The sequence below is a fragment of the Mustela nigripes genome, chromosome 4 (assembly GCF_022355385.1).
Source record: "Mustela nigripes isolate SB6536 chromosome 4, MUSNIG.SB6536, whole genome shotgun sequence".
Taxonomy (NCBI): domain Eukaryota; kingdom Metazoa; phylum Chordata; class Mammalia; order Carnivora; family Mustelidae; genus Mustela; species Mustela nigripes.
In genome coordinates this window covers 52558683-52578312 of record NC_081560.1, presented here as the reverse complement: position 1 = coordinate 52578312, position 19630 = coordinate 52558683, and the positions used below count along the sequence as shown (strand labels likewise).

General features: G+C 40.9%; 1 long non-coding RNA gene across 1 annotated transcript in view; it reads right to left on the bottom strand.

Annotated features, from left to right (window-relative positions):
- LOC132015024 (uncharacterized) overlaps positions 1 to 18689 on the bottom strand; it is a 64405-nt gene extending 45716 nt beyond the window's left edge. Inside the window, exon 1 of the long non-coding RNA XR_009403525.1 lies at positions 18565 to 18689. This is a non-coding gene — a long non-coding RNA (uncharacterized LOC132015024). The remainder of the gene's footprint in view (positions 1 to 18564) is intronic.
- Positions 18690 to 19630: the final 941 nt, after the last annotated feature.

Below are 19630 nucleotides of genomic sequence, written 5' to 3'. Positions count from 1 at the left end.
GACTTGGGCCCTCTGCAAAAACCCTGAGAGCAAGAGTCCCATTTTAATAGTCTATAGGAAATACATAAAAAGAAAGGTGAGGGGCACCTGGGTGGCTCAGTGGGTTAAGCCTCTGCCTTCGGCTTGGGTCATGATCCCAGGGTGCTGGGATGGAGCCCCCATTGAGCTCTCTGCTCAGTGGGGAGCCTGCTTCCCTTCCTCTCTCTTTGCCTGCCTCTCTGCATGCTTATGATCTCTGTCAAATAAATAAATAAAATCTCTGAAAAAAAAAAAAAAAAGAAGAAAGGTGAGCGCATGAAGAGTCATAGCAGCTGATAGGGCATTTCTTTACGATTTCAAAATTATTTCTTCCAGCGCCACACAGGGCTTCTTCCTAATGATTCATCTTTCTCATATATTCAAGCAGAAGAAGTAGGAGGAACATGGGCAAGCAAAGGCTGCCCACTGCACAGGGGCCCCTGGCTGAGTGGGATTCGTTGCGGGAGGGGGTGGGGGTTGTGAAACAGAAGCCACCATGGCTACCAGCTTGGGGCTGCATTATCCTTCAGGGGCACTTGTTTTATTTAATTCACAGAAGGTGCCTCAGCAGTTCACAGAGGCTAAAAAGCATAGGAGAAATCACTAGGACAAACAAAATTATAATGACTCTGAGGTAGAAGCTAGAGCGCTACAATAGCAGTATGATTTTTATTTATTCAACGTTGATAATGAGACCTAATAGAAAAAAATCCAGAAACAACACTGACCGGGGAGGGCAAGGAGAAGAGGCGAACTAAGGTAAGGTCAGATAAGGAATGAGTAGTATTTGACCTGAGTTAAAAAGTGAATTAGTTATAGTTAATTTAATTCAAATGGAGGAGGTAAGCCAGCTAAAACCATTTTTTTCTCATTTTGAAATACTGCTTTGCCTTGTTCTATGTTTAAGACATTTAAATACGCTATAGAAATGCTTCCAAGTTTCTTTGTATTCACAGGATTCCAGACCCTACCCAGGGGTTTAGCAACACAGTCCGAAGTACCTCCCTCTCCTTTCCAGTGAAGTTTGACCTGCTGGGTCAGCCAAAAGACCTGACTCAGGAGGTGGTTCAGTGATGACTTAGATTTTGTGTACGTGAGTGGTAGATAATAGTTGTTTGCATCTCCCTTGGGTTAATACTTAGGAATATAAAGGAATAAAAATCTCAGGAATGTATGTATGTATGTATGTATAAATGTATGAATGATGTAGTAATGGTGAACTCCCTTGCTTAGGTGTATTCTAAGTGTTCTTGGACTGGTAAAAGAAAAAGAGAGAGGGAGAGAGGGAGGGAAGAAGAGAGAAAGGAAGAGAAGGGAAAAGAAGAGAAAAGAGAAGGGAGAGATATGGCAATTTGTCTCCTGAACGTTCTTAGCTACCGTGCTGTCTTCTCTTGGACATAATGCAAAACAAATTATTATCCAAGTAAACATAGAATATTAAAAATTTTTCATTGTAGATTTTAAAAACGGACATATTATGACATATAATAGTGTTTGTTGAAGGTTTTCAGTGTATTGATGTGATACATTTATATATTGCAATATGATTACCACTGTAGGATTCGCTAATACCTCTGTGACAAACACAGAATTTCAAAAATTCTAATGCATAGGAGAGCAAGATAAAGCACTATGGTTCATTGCCTTGTTTATTAAAAAGTAAAAGTAGCCCAGAAGACAGGTAAAGTCTTCCACAAGTTGTCATGACATTCAGTATTCCATATGTCTTATTATTTACAAAGTTACCCAGTGGCATCTCTGCATTAACCAAACCGCGCAGACTGGAAAGCATTGCTTTCTTGCTGCCTCAACTCTAGCATACCGGGGACAGGTTTCACTACGCCGGCTTTCATCCTACCCCATATCTATAGCCTATGAACAGATTTACTCCTGATGGTTTCATCCCTAAAAATACATTTCCGTTGTGGAGACGCAAATCAACCATGAAAAGAAAAGGGATCAGCCAGCATCTAGAAAAGTGGATGTTACTTTCTGTCCTAAACATAGATTCTTAGCACTGCAAGGAAAAGACATGAAGGGGTTGAGCTCCCAGCCAGATGCAAGAATTCTGCTGCAACATCCCTGTCAAGTTCTCATCTATTGATAGAAGGAGAATTTTTCAGTAGAAGAGAAAGCACATTATTATTCTTTTTTAGATTAAAAAAAATTTTTTTTTAAGTTATCTCTACACCCAACATGGGGCTTGAACTCACAACCCCAAGATCAAGAGTCACAGACTCCACTGACCAAGTCAGCCACGTGCCCTGCAAGGAAAGCACTTTATTATCTTTGAGAGATAGTATCAAATTTCCTCCAAAAATATTATAAGAATTATTACTCTCATTTCTCCTATTCTCACCAATCAAACATTCAACATTATTGGATTGTTTAATTTTGTCAAGTCTGATTTACAAAATCAAGTAGGTCTATTTGTATATCTATATCTAACAGATAAAGTTGGTGTTTTAATTTACATTATGTTAGCAGGTTTATTGCTTTTTAGTATTTCTTTTCTATTTGTTCCCCCCCCCCCTTATTTCTTGGTACATTAGAAATAGAAACCCTTTAATCTGCCATATATATGTTGTACAATTTTAATTTAATCTTTGAACTTTTTCAGGACCTGTTTTGCCTTGTAAACATTTTAAGTTTGGAGATAGTCAGATCTGTAGCTCTTTTTTGTAGGACTTGTTGGTTTAATGTTAGGTTTAGAACCACCTTTTCCAAGCTCACCAATCCTCATCCTTTTTGTTGTTGTTGTTGACTTTAGGTAAATTGTTCATTTACCTAAAATTTATTTACCACAGTAAACAGTGAATATAGGGATCAATCTTTTTTCTTTCCAAATATTTGAAAAAGAGTCCTGAAATATGCCTTCTTAAATCTAAAGGACTGGATGAGTAAGTGAAAAATAGTATTGGCAATTTGTCAAATGGTCTCTTATTTATTACCTCTGCTCTGGATCAGGGCACAGAAGGGATTGAGAGGTTACACCCCCCTCCTATTCTTGTCATATCTTCTCTGAGCCCAAATAATAATTAGTTGGTAAAACAGCCTAATGGGAAAAATAGCCTCTCTTCAGAGATCTGCGATACTTTCTCAAGCATGTGCTAAGGTCTCATCCTAATTTTCTTAAGGAGTAGCTCTTCCCATTCTGAATTCCTAACCAATGATGTGATCTTTGGCAGTCTGCTCTGGAAGAAATAAAATAGCATGCCATTCCTGGCTGTGTCTGGTTGAGGCTCTCTGGAGTGTGGGTGGATGGAAGCAATACAAAAGAAGGCGCAGATTAAGAATTACGTCTGTTTTTAAAAATGGATACATTTCCCTTCCTGCAGATTTCAGGTGCTCTTCTAAAATAGCTGAGAAATCACAGAAATATTTTGTCCACATGTCCCAAAATACTCTATCTTACTGTAACTCTCTTGGATTTCCACATACCAAAATGCTTGTGAACAGCTTGGATAAATTCAAATTCCAAGGAAAACATTGAAGCTATTTGTGACAAGAAAAAAAGAGATATTTGAACTAAAAACATAGTCGATGGTAATTTACAAACTGAAGATAATTTTATATCAATACTCAATTTGGGAAAAGCAACTCTCATAGGAATTTCCCTTCTCTCCCCCAGTATACAAATAGCCAGACTGTTCGTATGGACGCCGCTGCTTACTGTAAATGGAAGACCTTGCATTTCACATCTTAAAATAGAGAAGACATTCTGTAAAAGGAAATCTATCTCATACCAAATAGTCCCTTTTACTTATGAAAACAGGTATTCATATTTTCTATTTAACCATATGGACCCTAAGTATTTTACGAGGTTAAAAAAAAAAAAATTGTGCGTGTCACTAAACTTTGTTGAATTGATCTCCAGTTGGTCTTTCACTTCAGACTGCAAGTTCAAAATTCTAAACTATTTGAAAAATGTCAAAACATCAAGGCAGCTTTTACCTTTGTAAGGAGATTATTTTTGTTTTTTGTTGCATTGAAAAATTAAAGCCTTTGCATTCCCTGAACTATAGAAGAAAAAAAATGGCCACTTCAAAAAATAATGGTAAATATGCGCAGACAGATTTTATTAGGCATGGGTCTTTTAGCCATGATTATATACTTTCAAAACGGTCACTCCTATTTCATCTAAGTAGTCAAATTCTTAATGAGTTTTGTCCTCAAAATTTGCAAAAAAAAAAAAAAAGAAAGAAAGAAAGAAAAAAATACCCGAAGACAGCTTAAAATGGGAGTTGGGGAGGAGTAGGTTAAGGCTCAGAAATTGGAAAGAGCAGTTCTGGTAAAACAAGCAAAAACAAAAAATATTTAAAGTTAACAAGCAACTAGTTAACCACAACTAGGGATCATGTGGTGCTGAATGAAAAAATCTGTTTAGGCTGTAACTAAAAGTCAGCTGGATTTGCCAACATCTGAAAATAGATTCCAAACAAGAGAATAAGTAACTTTTTTTTTTTTTAACTTATTTTCTATTCCAAACATTAACTATGTTGGAATAATCACTCCCCAAAGACGTCCAGGTCCTACTCACTAGGACTTGAGTGTTACTTTCCATGGCAAAAGGAACTTCGCAAATGGGATTAAGTTGAGATGTTAAGATTCTCCTGGATTAACTGGGTAGGCCCAACATAATCGCCAGGGTCCTCATAAGAGGGAGGCAGGGCTGTCTGTACTGAGAGCAGAAAGCTGATGATGAGGGAAGCAGAGTTAGAGCCAGAGATTTGAAGATGCTACTCCAATGGGTTTGAAGATGGAGGAAGGGGCTGCAGAGCGGAATGCAGGCAGAAACTGGAAAAGGCGAGGTAAACTAGATTCTTACCAACCCTTGAGCCTCCAGAGGACATACAGTCCTGCCAACACTTTGATTTTAGCCCAGTGAAACTGATTTTTGGACTTCTGACATCCAGAACCATAGATAATAAATTAATGCCGTTTTTTGGGATCATTTATAATAGCAGCAGTAGGACACTAATATATTGGTCTAGTCCAAACCAAGTATAAAATGCATAAATTTTCATTCATTTATAAAGGAGATCTCCATATGCGCCTCTTTGTGTAAGGAGCTTTGCTAACAGTCTTCTGGGCAGGTAAATTCATGGGGCTTGAGGGGAGCGGGAAGAACTGATAGATATAAGGTACCATATCTGCAGCATTAGAGACCCAAGGTAAAGGGGTCAGGGTCACCATGGTATATCAGCTCCCCCATAATGAAGGTTTCAAGGTGAAAAGCATCATATCCAACAGACAGCCTGGTAGAAACTCTAATCCTGCATTTACTTTTACATTTTTTCTGTTTCCTGACCAGCCAACAGCAAAAAATTTAAACAGATTTGCTTTACTTATAAATGTCTCTAGAACTACGTATAGCATGATTTTAAAATGCCTGAGGGTAGTTTGGGGGATGGTGAAACCATCACAATTAGTCTTGTTCCATTTCCTAGATGAGATGACCTGCTAAGGAACCCCCAGGGCGGCCTGGCAGAGAGCAGAGATGTTCTGTTTGGAAGTTAACACTCTGTAGGGCCAGTACCTCCTCCACTCCCACATCCCCAGGCCCAGGTAGGCCACAGGGCCATTAGAGGAAAGCAGGATGGTGGGCGCCTAGGGCTCTGGGAAGGGAGGCGGCTCATCGACCTGTGTCCTGATCAGGCTACCCCAGCATGCAGACATCAAGGACCACCTGAGTTCTGGCTGTTCCTCCCTGCACATGCTCATCCTTCCTGCTCACTGAAGTCACACAGACTTCTGGGTGGCCAGCTCCCGACATCTGAGTCTTGGTTGCATGGAATCTGCAGAAAGGGCTTCTCTGCTCGGGAGCCCTGGGTGCCACAGGACAGCCTCCTTTCTCCCATGGTAAGTCCTTCCTGAAGTTCCCTTGTTTGCCATACAGAATGTTTCAAGACTTACTGTAGGGAACTTTTATATGTCAGACAGCTATGGAGACTTCAGAAGCATGAAGGGGAGTTGGTTTCAAAGGTGTCCCTGGGGCCAAGCTACTTGACCTCACCTTCTTGCTATGTGGCCTAGAGCAAATTTCCAATCATCTGAGGGTCTCACCTTCCTCACTAGTAAAAGAGGACCAGCTGATACCACTATTAGCATCTAATTCATGTGCTTGTTGTGAGGTTCTTAGCCTAGAACATTCTAAAGACTCAATTAATGTTAGTTACTATCATTATCATCTTGCTATATGATTAGTGTTACAGATTTCCCAGACTTTATCCATTCAGCAGAAATTCTCACTTATGCAGGGACACCAGGAACACATAGGTCAATAAGTTCCCTTTGCAGCCCAAGAAGAGAGAACCTAGATGGAGAGGCATACATAAATAACAATGATAGACTGGCCATACCACCATCGGCACATTAAGAAGACTAGTTAACCTGCAAATGACTTGCAGTTCTTTGATCTACCTGTATAGGTCACAATTGCAAACTGGGACCCCAGGGGCATCCACATATTTTGTGTGGTCTACTCAGCCACTTTAAACACATATGTACACAGGATCTAGATTAAATCATTATGTGTAGCAGAGGGGGGTGGATGGGGGAGAAAGAGAGAGAAAAAGAATTTTTAAGTAAATTATAGATATTCCTGCCTAAAAATCTCAGCATGTATCTCTAAGACAATTTAAGAACTTCCTTATATATTCACAACACCATTACCCCACCCAAATAAGTTAACTAGAAATTCCTAATATCACGTAATATACAGTCTATACTCAAACTTCCACAACTGTCCCTGAGATGTCTGTTATGGGTGATTTTCTTCAAAACAGGCTCCAAAGACACTCACTGCATTTGGTCATCAAGTTTGCCAAGTGTCTTCTAATCTTTCCCATCTCCAAGAGTCCCCTGGCCTTGTCTTTTTTTTTTTTTTTTTTTTTTAATGACTTAGACTTATAGAAGAAACCAGGATGATGTGTCTTATAGGACAGTCCATATTCTGGATGTTTGATGATTTCCTTGCAGTAGCTCAATGTTTTTTAAAAATATGTTTTTGAAATAGTGATCTACATGTAGAATTCAGGCAATTTTCAGAGTCAAATTCTGGATTTCTGGCTTCTTTTGAAAAACATCGAAAGATCAGATAGCACTGGGTCGGTGCTATTGGCCAGTTACAATTTGTGGCACCACATATGGGCTTCTGCCTTTCAACGGGCACCCATACTGTCTTCAAATTAGCACCCTGCTCGTCTCACCCATCTGCGTAGCACCTAAAGGCGCCTTAGTTTGTGACTACATAAGTTAAGGTTCTCCAAAGAAACACAGCCAATAGGATACATACAAAGATTTATTTTTAGGAATTGGCTCACGGCATTGTAGGGACTGGCAAGTCTGAAATCCCTAACGTAGGCAGGATTTCAATGCTGCACACTTGCAGAATTCCTTCTTCTCTGGGAAAAACCTCAGTTTTTGTTCTTAAGACCTTCAGCTGAGGGGATGAGTCCACCCATATTACCAGGATAATCTCCTCTACCTAAAGTCAGCTGGTTGTAAATGTTAACTGCATCCACAATATAAGCAACATCTATCGAGGGCTCGCTCAAACAACCAGCTGGACACCATAGTCTAGTCAATTTGAAACATATAATTAACCATCACAGTAAACATTCTAAAACCAAACGTATAAATGTTGGTTTTACTTTGCTTTCTTATCACAAAGCCTTTTTCTTCCTTCATGTTAGTTTTCCATTGTTGTGTGGCATGGAAAGTTTAAGCCCCAAAACTTGTGGCTGAAAACAATACAAATTTATTATCTCTCAATTTCTGCAGGTCAGCAGTCTGGACACAGTGCGGCTACATTCTCTGCTCAGGGTCTCATTTGGCTAAAACCAAGGTGTTGGGTGAAACTACACTCTCATCCAGAACTTTGTGGCCTTTTCCAAGCTCTCTGCTTTTTGGAAGAATTCATTTTCTTATGGCTGTAGGCTGAGGTCTGTCAGCTAGGAGCCGCATTCAGCTCCCAGGGGTCACCCACGTTCTTTAGATGTGGCCCCCTCCATTTTCAGGTCAGTCAAAACACATCAAATCTGTCTCCTGCTTCAAATCTCTGCCTTCTTCTGCAACTGGCTGGGGAAACACAAGCAATCAACAACAACAAAAAAACTCTCTGTTTTTAAAAGTTTTATGTTGGGGCACCCGGGTGGCTCTGTCTGTTAAGGGTCTGCCCTCAGCTCAGGTCATGAGATTCCCTGCTCATTGGGGAGTCTGCTTTTCCTTCTCCCTCTGCCCCTCCCCTTGCTCATGCTCTCTCTCCCTTAAATAAATAAAGAAAATCCTAAAAAGAAAACAAAAAGAAAAACAACCTCATGTAATTAGGTCAGGCCTACCAAATAATTTCCCTTAAAGTCAGCTGTGCCATATAACATACCGTAACACAGGAGTAAAATCCATTAATCATAGTCTTATTTATTTATTTATTTTTAAAGATTTATTACTTATTTTAGAAAGAGGGAGTGGGGAATGGGCAGAGGGAGAGAAAGAATCCTAGACTCCTTGCTAAGCATGCAGCCCGACACAGGGCTCAGTCTCACAACCCTGAGATCACAACCTGAGCCGAAATCAAAAGTTGGACACTTAACTAACTGAGCCACCCAGTTGCCCCATAATCCCACATATTTATTACACAGAGCACCTACATGGAAAGGAGAGGTGCAAAGGCTTGGGCGCATGTGAGAAAATGCCGACCACATACTTGTTGAGGTTATTTTCAAAATGGTTATACTTCATATTCACAGAAAGAACAGAATCACAGGGAGCTGCTCAAAAATCAACTAATGAGCAAAACCAGTTTCCTAATTAGTACAAGAAGGTAGCGAGTAGCTGAGCCATGCCTTCCTAGACAGGACCAGGAGCACTTTTAAATAGAGCCTTGCTAAACTATGCATTCTCATAAAGTGTAAAGGGGATCTCCCTTTGTTTCTTTCCACAAACCTTGCCTTCAGAGTAAGAGTTTACTCATCTCTTCCCATTCTGAGCTTTATTGGTAGCTTCTTGTAAAACCAGTCGCAGCTACACCCAGCCAAGTAAGCATGAAAGACCTATGAAAGCAAAACCAGAAACCAAACACACTCCTTGGCATCACGTTTTAAAAATAATCATGAAAGGGGGAAGAGGGAAAAGATCCCAGACAGGGGCCCACAAATGCGTCTGTTAATCTCAAAGGGCCTTATGGTGGTAATTCAAATGTCTTGCACTCAGTTGCTATCTGGTGTACAGGAAAAGTGGGAAAGAAAAGTGAAAGAGGCAACATTGAAGAATGGATCAAAACCCCAAATTCCAGATAAATAGAAATGATGATTGGGCCACAAAAATGTGCAGCCACACTTCTAGGCTTTATCTTTTTATAACTCCTTCCTGTGTGTTTTACAGATCATTTTATAATAAGTCATGCATTCGTCTGCCAAAAATAAAAAGCCCAAAACAAAAAACTGACCTATTCACAGAGCAGCAGCAGACACACATTTATCAAGTCTCCATTTTATATAGAGTTCAGCACTGGTTACACTGACAGTCTTTGCCCCAGAATATTTCTCCAAAGACCTTTACAGGGAAGTTTTAAAAAGAAAAAGAGATGCCTCCATTCGCTTATTTGATTTGTCTTTCATTAGAAAACCTGGGGGGAGGGGCGCCTGGGTGGCTCAGTGGGTTAAGCCTCTAGGCCTTTGACTCAGGTCATGATCCCAGGGTCCTGGGATGTAGCTCCACATCGGGCTCTCTGCTCAGTGTGGAGCCTGCTTCCTCCTCTCTCTCTCTGCCTGCCACTCTGCCTCCTTGTGATCTCTGTCTGTCAAATAAATAAATAAAATTAAAAAAAAAAAGAAAGAAAGAAAGAAAGAAAGAAAGAAAGAAAGAAAGAAAGAAAGAAAGAAAGAAAGAAAGAAAGAAAGAAAAAGAAAACCTGGGAGGGGGGAAAGCAAAACTCAGACATCACTAAGTGAGAAGACCCATTTTTTTCCTTGGATCCAATTTATAATCCTACCCAACAGAGAGGAACCTAAACCTTAAAAAAAAAAAAAAGAAAAGAAAAGAAATCATGAATGTTGCTAACATTTATCTTTCAACCTTATTTTATAATGCATGGCACTTTGGCATAGACTTGGCAATCTCCCGAAATGAACTGCTGGAAGTCCCCTCAGGAGAGCTTTTCCTCAGCGAGGAGCTACAAATGACACCTCACTTGAAGTGACTGTGATCAGAAGAATTTATAAGGAACTGAAATATTCTCATGAATTTTAATGTTTAACTTAAGCATTTCTTCTCCAAGCAAAATCTAAACAGAAACCTTGCCAGATACCTCTGAAAGCCAGCAGAACTAATAACGCAATCTCCTGTCAAGTGTTTGAGATACAAGATTGAAAATAATGATGTCTCTCTCAAGAGTTTTTAGGCCCAGGATTCCCTGCCCCCCACATTCCAACTTCCTGGGGAGCTTTCTCCTTTATATATCCAGGATGTTTCTTATTATATTTATTTAATAATGGAGAGTGGGGGGCATGAATGACAAAGGAATAACTATTTGGCTTCCTTGTATGTTGCAACCTAAAAAGAAAGACAAACATGGCATGATGAGGCAAAGGCTCAAACATGTCCAAGGCAAAGGCTGGGAGGAGACACCAAAAGCAATAGTCATTCATCATTCCTAACCCCTAGAAAACCCTGAGTGAGGGTCTAGAAAGAGAAGCTGTGATTTGTTTAGATGTCACAGTTCAGAGTCCCTGGAACCAACTTCCTTGTCTCATCTATAAATTAAAGCTCCTTTCATCACCCAGACTTTATTTTAGGGGAAGGTAAGAATGAGACTATAATAAACACATGTCTTCTTGACAACATAAATTATAGTTCCCAGAAGTTTCCTTCATACGTTCCAATATTATCATTACCACTATTTACCACAATTGCATGTAGTCCCCCAGAGATGTCTAGAAGAAAAGCTATTTAAATCAACACCTCCTACAAGGTAAATAACTTCTCAGCTCACAGTTTTCATCCATCCAGCATTTCCTTCTTTTCTGTAGTCTCTCCTCTCCCTCTTGACTAAGGAAAATTAGACTCTCTCTTCTCACTTAGCATTAGTTTTGTATGGGTTCTCACTTCTTTTTCTTCTCCCCTACACCCATGGCAGTTGCGTATCCGACAGGATCCCTTTTATGAAGACATTTGTCTTTGACTAAGACATAAAACAAAGTGTGTCTATGGTGTTGGGTTTGAGACTAATAAGTTAACGTTTTCAACCTTGCCTGAACTATTGAGTTAGGTAATCCATGTGGGGGTAGGGGGCTGTACTGGACAGCTCATGAATAATAAGTTAGCAGCATCATCCCAGACCTCTATACTTTAGATGCCAGTAGGACCTCCCTCCCCCAGTGTGACAACCAAAAATAGCCCCATATGTGAAATGTGTCCGGGAGAATAAAACTGTCCCCAGTTGAGAAGCACTAGATTAAGTCAATGAGAAAAGAAACATAAGGCATAAGGCAGGGTCCCTTTGCTTCAATAGTTTGAAATCTTAGGGAGACATAGAATGTTAGATAAAGATGTATCCTCAGAAATGATCTTGATCAACTCTCCTTTGTGTGTGTGTGAATAAAATATGTGAGGCACAGAGGCATTGAATGACTTGCTCAGTGAATTGTACAACAGGAACACGGCAGAACAAAGCAGCATATCATTGTATTTGTGTAGACTGCACTCATTATGAAAATCTAAAGAAGGGAGAGAGCACAATGTTGGTTGGCAGTGGCATGGAGGAAGTAGGACTGAGCCTCATATGAGGAGCACTTGAAAGGTGAGATAAGGGAAAGGAATGCTCGGCATGCTGTTGCATGACCACAGTATGAGCAAAGGCTCAGAGCTCAGGAGAACGTGGAACATTGGAGGAATGAGACAGAGACTACCCTTGAATGGCGAGAGGTGAGGTTGGAGAGGTAGAGTGGGTCCGAATTCTGGAGGCATCTGATTTCCTGGATTAAGTCCCAGCTCTGATCCAGAGCCTTCCAAAAATTAATTAATTAATTAGTTAATTAATTAATTTAAAAAAGACTTCTGACATCCTCTTGGGGAAGGCAGAAAAATGGAAATACACAAAATGGGAGTCAAGAGATCTGTGCTCTAGTCTCAGCAATTCACTGACAGCCCAATGACTTGGACAAGCCCCTTTATTTCCCCAGGTCTCAGTTCCTACATCTTTAAAATGAGAGGGTAGAACTGGATGATCCCAGAGGTCCTTTCCAGCTCTCACATTGTATGATTCAGTGAACACTCACCCCTCAAAATACCCCCATGAGATTAGACCCACCTGCTCTCACACTACTGGCTCAAGAGCTTTTTGTCACTTGCCCTCATATGTCTCAGCAGCTCCCTGAAGAGAGCCACGAAGTGAGAGGGATGTAACTTCTGGCCTGACCCCACATCACATCCACATGTGAACAGCCTGACTAAAGAAATGTGCTGAAGTCCCAAATGTTCCTGATTAGTTGCAGTTTTTTCTGTTATAACATAAGGCCTGCCATTTCCGGCCCTGATTTTTGCTGAACACATGATTGCAGGGTTGACTGGGTTCAGGAAAAAAATAATGTACAACAGCTGAAGAGCAAGTGAACAGAGAACAAGTCATCTAACAGACATTATCACATCACTTAGTAAACTACAACAAAGCCAGAAAAGGGGATTAATGATGTTTGGCATGGTAAAGGCAACCAAAGAGAAAATGCAACAAATTTAAAACTTCTGTTTAAGGACAGCTAAAAAAGTGGATAAAGTTATTTGCAATGTCTAAAACCAATAAGGGACCGTTGATTAGAATATATATGAAATTTCTGAAGGTCAGTAAAGCAATTTCAGTAGAAAAATCAATAAAACCCATGAATAAGCAAGTTCCAAAAGATAAAAACCCCCAACACTAATAAGCATACCATGAAGATACTCAAAATAAGGGTAATCAGAGAAATGGAAAATTGAAGGAGTGCTAAGATACTCCTTTATGCCTATATGGCTAGTTAAAATTTAAAAGCTGGATGATGCTAAATGTTGGCAGAAATGTAGGAATTTCTAAATACTGTTGGTGGGAGTATGAACTGGTACAAGTAGTATGGAGAGCATTCTGACAGATGATCAAACGAAGTACATTCATACTTCTCAGTCAGCATCTGTATTAGTTTCTTAGGGCTGCCTTAACAAAGTACCATAAACTTGGTGGCTTAAAACAACAAAACTTCATTCTCTCACAGTTCTGGAGTTCAGGAGTCTGAAATCAAGAGATAAATTCCCTTCAGAGCCTGCAGGGGAGAAAACTTCCTTGTTGGTTTCAGAGTCTAGTAGCTCCAAGTGTTCCTTGACTGCCTAATTTCAATCTCTGCTTCTGTCTTCATGTGGGCTTCTTCTCTTTTTCTGTGTCTTTTCTTCTGTCTCTTCTAAAGGTAACCAGTCAATGGATTTAAAGCTCACCCTAATCCAGTATGACCTTGTCTTAATTTGATTACATATGCAAAGACTCTATTTCCAAATATGTCACATTCACAGGTTCCAGGTAGATATGATTTGGCGGGGATGTTAGTCAACCCAGCACAGTTCACTCTCTGGTCCCCCCAAGAGTTTGTCCTTCCCACATGCAAAATAGATTCAACATCCCAATCCCAACATCTTCCCAAATTTTAACTCAGTCCACTATCAACTACAAGTTCAAAATCTCATCTAAGTATCATCAACTAGAAAAGTTCTAAATCTCGTCATCTAAATCAGGTATGGGTAAGAATGGAAGTATGGTTCATCCTGGGGCAAAATTCCTCTCTACCTATGGATCTGTGAACACTAGAAAACAGGCTATCTGCTTCTGAAATACAGTGTTGGACAGTTAAGGGATAGACATTCCCACTCCAAAAGGGAAAAAATGAAAGGAATAAAGGGGCCACTGGTCCCAAGAAAGTCAAAACCGATTAGGGCAAATTTCATTTTCAATTTCAAGCCTGAGAATAATCCTCCATGGGAACACTATCCTCTGGGCCTGCAGTGATCCCACCCTCTGGCCCTCTGGTGACCCTGTCCTCTGGGCCTACAATGGCACCTCAGAGTCATTCTTCCTTTTTCTTGAAGGGTTGCAAGTGTTTGTAGTCAGGTAGTTCTATCAGCCAATTCTGTCTGTCCTGTAGAATTTTGGAAGTCTGAGAGCCTTCTCTAATGTTATCCCATCCCTCTTCTTTTCAGTCCAAGCTGGTAGTGTTTCTCTAATCTAACATTTCCAAAAGTCTTGTGGGTCGTGGTACATGTCACATGGGTTCATGCCATTAGACAAGAGGGTTCTTGTCTGTCAAGAAAGACAGCTCTTTCCTGTGTAACACTATCTCTTATCCCAGCTTCTGTTGTGATAGCCAAGTGAATCCATGAGTCACATGGCTAACCTCTTCAGCAAAAAGTTATCGGCCAACACCCTTAGCCTACCCCCTAGAGCACACTTCCCAATAGTGAAATTTCCTAATTTTAGTGTCCTTTATAGCCCAGGTAGACTGAGAGTCTCCCCAGTCAGAGTGCTGGTTCCTTTTTATTTAATAGTTCCTTCTTCAGCTTATCTTTCTTCTCACAATTTACCATAAACAGCAAGGGGAAACCAGGCTGCACCTTCAACACTTTGCTTAGAAATCTCTTCAGTTAAATATCCAAGCTCATGGTTTACAAATTCTGCTTTCTACATGACAAAGAAAACACAATTTGACCAAGTTTTCTACCATTATATAACAAGGATAACCTTTGCTCCCATTTCCAGTACATGTCCCTCATTTCCTTCAGAGCTCTTGCCTGAAGTACCTTTAATGTCCATTTTCCTAACGGTATTCTATACATGGCAATATATGTATCCGCTAAGACCACAGATGCTTTCTCCACTGTGCTGCTCATGTCCTTGTGAGTTTCTCACCAGAATCTAGACTTTATTTATAATGAGCCTTAAAATTCTTCTAGCCTCTGTTCATTACCCAATTCCACAGCCATTCCCACTGTATTAGGTGTTTATTATAGCACCTCCAACTTCTAGGTCACAAAATCTGTGTTAGTTTTCTAGGATTACCTGAAAAAGTAACATGAAATTAGTGACTTAGTACAGTGAAATTTATTCTCTTACAGTTCTGAAGCCCAGAAGTCCAAAATCATGGTTGTGTTCTTCCTCTAAAGGATCTAGGGGGAGAATCCTTCCTTGTCTCTTCCAGGTTCTGGGGGCTCCAGGTGTTTGATTGGCTGCATCACTCCAAGATCCACCTCTGTCTTTACATGCCTTCTCCTTGTCTGTGTCTTCTTCCCTTCTATCTCTTACAGGGATTTTTTTCATTGATCTGGGGCATGCCCACCTCTATAATCCAGGATGAGCTCATCTTGAGCTCTTTAATAATTATATTTCCAAAGTCCCTGTTTTCCAAATAAGCTCCTATTCACAGGTTCTGAGGGCTAGGATGTGGATATATCTTTTGGGACACCAGCCTTCAACTGACCACAACATCCCAGAGAAATTCTCACCTCGGTTTATGTGGCTATAAACCAAGGGTATTCACTGCAGCATTGTTTGTGGTAGTTAAGAGGTGGATGCCCACCCCTAGGGCAGTATGTAGATAAAATATGGTAGATGCTGGCTGCGTCAGAGACACTTACAGCTCACTGACTACCCATGGCATACCCTATATTTCCCAGTTGCAACACAGTTGGCTAGGGTCATATTACAGTTTTGATCAATGTGCTGTGAGTGGCAGTGACTTGTGTTCCAAACTGAAGAACATCACAGTGGGTATGAATTTTCCATGCCCTCTCCTTCCCTGCCTCAGCAATCCTAGGAGGGATGTTCCTAGTGCCATAGCTATAAAATACAAGTGGTAGGGACCCCTGAATCACAGCTTGAAAGAGCTGCCTGGACAAACTGCCAGACCCCCATGGGATTCTGCATGAATGAGAAACATATTTTTATGTGTTACGCCCCTGTGATTTTGGCGTTGTCACTTCAACATAGCCCAGCCCACTTTGAATAATGTGTATACCATGAAATACTATCACCTCTTAGGAGCAACAGATTACAAATATATAGCCCCACAGACAGGTCTTAAAAACACAGCGCTTAATGAAAAATTAAGAAAGAGAATGAGATAAAGAGCATAATATCATTTACAAATTTTGAAAGAAATGCACACAAATATGCACACAAAGAACATGTCCACTTTTTTAAAAAATACAATTAAATTGGGAGTCAGGGAGAGGAATGAAAGTGAGATAAGGAGGACATCAATCCTTCTATCAAATGAGGGACTCGCCAGTTCTTATTACAATAATATGCCAAGATCTGAGGAAGATGATTAACCAGACACACTCCTCTTCAGGGCCAAAACAGAATCTGGGGTATGCTGGCCTAGGGTGCTGCCCCAGGAAAAGAAAGAAGAGAAGCTTGGGGTCTGCTGAGACTAAAGAGGTGAGGACGAGAAAGCAAAGAGCCAGCTAAGGAGCCTGAGGAGGAGGAAAAGTTAGAAAAGATAAGAAGGTAAATAGTCCAGATGAAGTATAACAAGACCCTGACAAAGAGCACAGCTAGGAGAGTAAAAAGGAAGGTGTAGATAAAGGAGTTGGACTAAATAAAACACAATTAACTCCAACCTGTCTGCCATGTCCTACAATACAGCTCTCTTCATCTTTTCTTGACCCACAACTCTCTAGACAGTGGTCTCTCAGACTTTTTCAAACAGTCTCAGGGGCCAGACACTTGCAGTTTCCTTTATCTCCAATAATTACCTACCTCCCACCCTGACTTTGCATGGTTCTTAACATTCAAGTAGCCTCTCTGAGAGACTCTTTCTCTGACCACACTTCCTAAAGTAGCCTTCCCATCACACTCTCTCCCATTCCTTTTCTTTCTTTATATCCTGCTTGTTGCCTGAAAGTAGAATTATCTCTTCACTATCATCCTTCTCCCCACAAAACTGCAAGCTCCATAAAAGCAGGCCTTATCTGGTTTTTTCATCATTGTATGTACAGTGGCTGGAACAATGGATGGCACATAGTAGGTGACTGAGAAGTTTAGCCCAATTTATAGGGTGCACAGAACTGCTATTGACAACTGAGATAAGAATGGTAAGAAAAAGGAGATACTTTGAGAAATAGACAAGGAGTTTGGTTTTGTAAATGTTGAGTTTTGAGGAAGCCCATGAACTATTCAGGTGTAGCTTTCCAACAGGTCATGAGTCAAACACTGGGAGAGATCTATAGATCTGAGGGCTGTTGGCTATCACAGTTGAAATTGTAGAGGAAGAGGAAAGTCTTTTTCCTCTACCCTCTTAGGTCCATTGACTGGAATCCTGAGAATTAGACTGACAAAAGACAGATTGACAGGAGAAGAAACATGCAAATTCCATTTGATGTTGAGTTTTATGTAACATGAGGGCCTTCTTAGAAAAGATGTGAAGAACCAAAGAGGTGGATAGGCCTGAAATCTTATACATCACTTACAACAAAGAATGATAAATTGTAGAGATGTAACAAGACAAAGGAAAAGGTTTTGGGGGCTTCTGGTAATTGCAAACTGTGGGAAAGTAAATATAAAAAGGAAGTTAATGGAAGATAAAGGTTATCCCAGCTAAGTTTTTCATGCAGATTCATCTTAGTGTCGACTTTTCATTTTTCTTCATGGCCACAGATCTTCCCTAGCAGAGGGGACTGACGGCGGTTTTTATTTCTCAGGAGTTTCTGCTTTTAGTTGGATGAAAGAAGCTCCAGAAAGGTTTCTTTCTACATCTGTTGAAACTCAAATGTCTCTAGCTCAAAATAACTTTTGTGCCAAATTGGCATATTTTGGGGTGATATATTCTGATTCCCTTCTCCCTATGAGGAGAGATAAGGTAGTAGAAAAAGAGAGAACAGTACAGTTGAATAAGGTCATAGTATACAATGCTTGAGCCCCACTCGGGAACCTAGTGTCAGGATCCATGAGATATGGCTCTGAATTCCACTCCTAAGTGAAAAATTATAGCAGCAAGACTACAGCACATTTGCCCATTGTCTGGCACATTGGGACAGATGCAATCCCTGCCATCCAGGGAGCTTATGCTAAGCTAAACATACCATATATGCTGAAGTTCAGGGAGGCACAGCTGGGTCCCTGGAACACCAGTCTGACGCCTCCGCTACCTAAAAACCATTGTTCTGTCTTGGAGTCCCCCCAATAAAACCGTCTTCTCACCTGAGGCTCCAGGGGCTGAAACACTGCTGGAGCCTGGGAACATATCACTTTTTTTTTTTTTTAAAGATTTTATTTATTTATTTGACAGAGAGAGATCACAAGTAGGCAGAGAGGCAGGCAGAGAGAGAGGAAGGGAAGCAGGCTCCCCATTGAGCAGAGAGCCCAATGTGGGACTCGATCCCAGGACCCTGAGATCATGACCTGAGCCGAAGGCAGCGGCTTAACCCACTGAGCCACCCAGGCGCCCCGGAACATCACTTTTGAACAGAAAGTTAACTATAATATTCAGATCAAGATGGCCTTTAAATAATCCATATCAATCACAGGCTTCTTACCTGGCCGTTCTAGATTCAGGGAAAGTTGCCCACGGACTCACTGAAAGAAGAGGGGAAATGCTAAGCCTTGGGGGTAAACCAGTTCTCATCCCTGGTTGCATGCAGAGTCATCAGGGGAACTTTAAAAACAGCCATGCCGCCCAAGTCCCTCCTCAAACCAATGAAATCAGATGTAGGTAGTTATGTTGTGAAAGCACTACAGGTGATCCTAGTCAGTCTTGGATGAGAAAAAAAATGGGTTTGAACTATAAGTACGTGTCACTGGAAAATTTTCCTTTCTCCCTCCACGTCTCTCTTTCCTGGAAATAGAAGACATAAAAGCAATCTCAGCATGTATGCCTCACCCAGGTCAGACCTGGGTGATCAGCACCCCTTGGAGCTCTGCCCAAGAGTGGTGGTTGAATGAATTAGTCACCTCCCTGTTCCCCAGGAGGCACTGGGAAAAAAGATCCACTGGGAACGCAGAGGGAAGGAGAGAGAGTGGATCAGTTCCCAGAGACAGCTCGATAGCTTTGGTGGCTGCTGACTTGTTCAGTTGGTATTTCCCCCTCCTTCCCCACCCTCTTTGCCATGAAGCATGATCTTAAGACCTCTAGATCCCACCAGTAAGAAGACCAGGATTAATTTTCGGACTTCTTTAAAATAATGAGTGCTTTAAAATCCCGGAAGCGGGAACCATACTGGCTTCAATTCTGTTATTAATGATAATTAAACAAAATAATTTGACCAATGATCCACCACTGCATTCTTTCTCAAAGTCACCTGCTTAGTGACAGGACACATTCTCTCCATTGCTGTGACTGCTCCTCTTCCTCCTCATACTAGCCCCACACTTTTCTTGGGGCACCCCTGAGGTATCTCTGTGTGGCTATAAAGTTCCTCAGGACAGCTTGAAGCATAATTCAGCCCTATTGCCTCATTTTATAAGACTGAAAATTGAAGTCTAATAGGGTGAGTGATCTGCCCAAAGTCATAATTAGTGACAGGATCAAGAGTAGTGCTCCTATCCAGAGTGTCATCTGCATTCACTGCTTAACTCACCTTACCACTGACTTGGACACAAAAG